Source organism: Solanum pennellii, chromosome 2 (genome assembly GCF_001406875.1).
Source record: "Solanum pennellii chromosome 2, SPENNV200".
NCBI lineage: Eukaryota > Viridiplantae > Streptophyta > Magnoliopsida > Solanales > Solanaceae > Solanum > Solanum pennellii.
The window spans coordinates 37,640,781-37,645,233 of record NC_028638.1 but is presented as its reverse complement, the minus strand read 5'-3'; positions in this window follow the sequence as shown (position 1 = coordinate 37,645,233).

Sequence of the window (4,453 nt, the reverse complement as noted above, 5' to 3'; positions counted from 1 at the left end):
ATCTGATGGGCCTATATAAAGTGGGTCATTTGGATCAATTCTTCCAGCCACCATTGTTGTCTGTTATTGTCTTCTTCACAGCCTACACTCAGCCTACACTGTTCTGATCTAACCTTGCTCTGATACCATGACAAATTCTAGCTAGGAGTTCGAAATTACTCCATTGAAGCTTCTAGGAATAAGCTGAGTTTGAAGAAGAAGAAGAGGAGAAAGAAGGAAGAAGTTGTTATTTTTCATTCATGGATCATACATGTGATCTGTATATATATATACAAATATATTGCAGCAATGTTAATCCTCTAACCAACTCTAATCATTCCACTCACGTTTACAACACACACACACTAACTAAATGAATCTGCAGCTAACAAACCATGTGCATACTAAACTATTTAACCAACTGTATTAACAAAAAATAGGAAAACTAACAGTCTAACTGTATTAACTAACAATGGGAAAGTTAACACTCCCCCTCAAGCTGAAGGGTGCAGTACATTAAGCACACCTAGCTTGTCTAACAGATGAAGATGTTGAGCCTGACTCAATCCTTTGGTTAATAGATCAGCAATTTGTTGATGTGTGTGTACATACTCTGTTTGAATCAATCCAGTCTTAACTTTGTCTCTAATAAAATGACAATCTATTTCGATGTGCTTGGTTCTTTCATGGAACACAGGATTTGCAGCTAACTGAATAGCAGATTTGCTATCACTCCACACTGTGATTGGCATTTGTATTGACACATTGAGTTCATTGAACAACCCTATCAGCCATGTCACTTCTGCCACTGCTGAAGCCATGCTTCTGTATTCAGCTTCAGCTGAACTTCTAGACACTGTCTGTTGTTTCTTGGACTTCCAAGACACTAAAGAATCTCCAAATTTTACTATGTAGCCTGTTACTGATCTTCTAGTATTAGGACATGCAGCCCAGTCTGAATCACACCAGCATGTTAATGTTGAAGCTGGCTGAGCCTTCAGCCATATGCCTTGACCAACTGTTCCTTTTAAGTATCTCACCACTCTGATAGCTGCTTCCCAATGAGACCTTTTTGGATGTTGCATAAACTGACTTAGTGTTTGCACAGCATAACTAATGTCAGGTCTTGTAATGGTAGCATACATCAATTTTCCCACTAATCTTTGATAGACTGAATTATCTATTAGCACATCATCTCCTTGTAGTCCAGCAGTTTGATCAAATTCTACTGATGTCAACTTCAAGTTAGTTTCTAATGGTGTATTCACAGGTTTTGCACCACTCAATCCTGTATCAGATATAAGCTCCAATATGTATTTCCTTTGATTCAAGATGACACCTGTTCTGGATCTTAACACCTCAATTCCTAAGAAATACTTGAGTTCCCCTAAATCTTTGAGTTTAAACTTCTGATGCAACACTTCTTTTGCTTCTCTGATTAATAACTCATTGTCACCAGTAATGAGTAAATCATCAACATATATCAGTACAATAACCATCCCCTCTGGCTTCTTCAAGGTGAATAATGAATAATCATAAGAACTTTGAATGAAGCCTGCAGATAACAAAGTGTTAGTCAATTTGATATTCCATTGTCTGGATGCTTGCTTAAGTCCATACAAGGACTTAAGCAATTTACAAACTTTGGTTGATCCTTGAGATCTGAAACCTTCAGGCATCTCCATATATACTTCCTCATCCAAATCTCCTTGTAAAAAAGCATTGTATACATCCATTTGGTAAAGAAACCATCCTTTTGAAACTGCCACTGCAATCACACTTCTAACAGTTACCATTTTGGCAACTGGTGAAAATGTATCATGATAATCCAATCCTTCTTGTTGACTATAGCCTTTAGCTACAAGTCTAGCTTTGAATCTTTCTATGTCTCCATCAGCTTTGTATTTGATTTTGTAGATCCATTTAGAACCAACAGTATGTTTACCTAAAGGTAAATCAACCACCACCCATGTCTTGTTATCTTCAAGAGCTTGAACCTCTAATTTCATGGCCTCAATCCATCTTGGATCTTTACTAGCTTGGCCAAATGTTTGAGGTTCTACTAAATCTGAAAATTTGGCTAAGTAACTGTGATACTTTGATGACATATGATCATAACTAAGATGATTTGCCAGGGGATATTTACTATTCTGTCCAACAGCAGTAGACATATAATCTTTCATCCAAATGGGAGGCTTGGTAAGTCTAGATGACTTTCTAGAAGACACTGGATCAACACTTGAGTCTTGAATTAACATATCTTCATGTTGAGTATGCAGTATCTCATCAGGAACATCACTCAAACTAGTAGAAGTATGTGTGTCTGTTTGTATACAATCATCAGGTGCTATCTCTTCTGAATCATTTGCTTCTTCAAGACTATCAGGTAATAGATCATTAACAGATACTTGTGAAGGTTTTGAAGTGGCAAAAGGAAAGATATGTTCTTGAAATACCACATCTCTATTCACTAGGAACTTCTTAGTCTGTATATCCATTAACAAATAGCCCTTCTGAGTTTCTGAATATCCCATCATGATCACAGGCTTTGCTCTTTCTGAGAATTTATCATTTCTAGGAATAACAGAAGCATAACCAAGACAGCCTATAACTCTCAAATGGCTGATATTAGGACATTTAAAAAACAGCCTCTCATATGGACTTTTGTTATGAAGATTGGATGATGGTAGTCTGTTAATCAAATACACAGCTGTTTGAACACAAATTCCCCAGAATCTAAGTGGCATACAAGACTGAAATCTGATAGCTCTAGCTACATTCAATATGTGTCTGTGCTTCCTCTCCACTACACCATTTTGCTGTGGTGTGTGAGGACAACTACTCTGATGTATAATGCCTAGACTTGTAAACAACTCTTTGCATTGAGAGTTAAAAAACTCTGTTCCATTGTCTGATCTCACAGTCTTGATCATACACCCAAACTGATTCTTTATCAATGTGAAGAAAGTCTTTATAGCTACTATAGTCTCAGATTTGAGTTGTAGTAAGTGTACCCAAGTATATCTGCTGTAATCATCAACAACTGTAAGAAAATAGTATTTCTTATCAAATGTGGGAACCTTATATGGTCCCCAAAGGTCCATGTGAACAAGTTCAAAGCATTTAGAGGTTTTTGATGTACTAATAGGGAATGACAATCTTGTTTGCTTAGCTAATGGACATACTGAGCAACTGGTAAGTAAATCACTGTCTTTATTATTATGTAATATGTCTAAACAATGTAATACTTGGTTTGAAGGATGACCAAGCCTTCTATGCCACAACTCACAATCTTGTAGTGATACCTCTGCAACAATTTTCTGAGGACTTTGAGTTTCACATTTGCTCTTCATGCCAGAATCAGTTCTGAATATGTACAGGCTCCCTTCTTCCCTACCAATCCCCTTCACCCTGCCACTGTAAAGATCCTGAAATATACAGAATTCAGGGTAAAAGGAAACAAAACAAGATAGTTCCTTAGTTAACTGTGATACAGACAACAGATTGAACTTGAACTCAGGTACACACAACACATCTTTGATCACTTCATTGTTAAACAAATGTATATCTCGTATGTGTGTTATAGAGGCCTTGTCACCTGTAGGTAAGTTCACTTTGTCTTGGTGAGAACTAGCTGTACATTTACTATTTTTTAGTAAATGTTCATTTGATGTAATATGATGAGAAGCACCAGAGTCTACTATCCAACAATGAGAGGCAACATTAGTTGAAAAACAATTTGCCATACCTGTCATGTTGGCCTGCTTTACTTCCCTCTTATCTTTCCCTAACATGTCCATTATCTGCTTATATTCTCCATCAGTGAATGCATGTCCTCTAGCCATAAATGCATTATTTACTTTATGATGACTAGAAGAGGCTTCTCCAGAGTTCTCTTTGGATATATTGTTAGCTTCTCCAACAAGGTTATGGTTATTTCCTCCAGGTGAAGAATGCATGTGGCCTGACCTTGCATTATTAAAACCAGATCTTTTTCTGTGTTTCCAATCAGCTGGATAACCAATTAACCTGTAACAATTCTCCTTAGTATGCCCAGTATATTGACAATGTTCACATCTTCTTCCTTTGTTATTCTGATTTCCTTGATTATAGTTGTTTCCTCTGTTAACATTCATAGCCACTACATCAGATACCTTGTTAGCAATAGACATACAAGCTGTTTGTTGTTGCAGCTCATCCTCTATAATCATAGCATAAGCTTGATTAATGGTAGGAGTAACACCTTTTAGCAAAATTTGCCTTTTAGCCTGTTCACACGACTCATTCAACCCACTAAGAAACTGAATTAGTCTAAGCTGATACAGATGATCAGCATACTCTTTGGATTTTGGACAAGCACAACTAGGAGATGGCATAAGTGCATCAAATTCCCCCCACAAGTTCTTCAGTTTTGTGTAGTATGATGAAACAGAATCTGTACCTTGTGAGATTGTGTTGATCTCCCTGTACAATT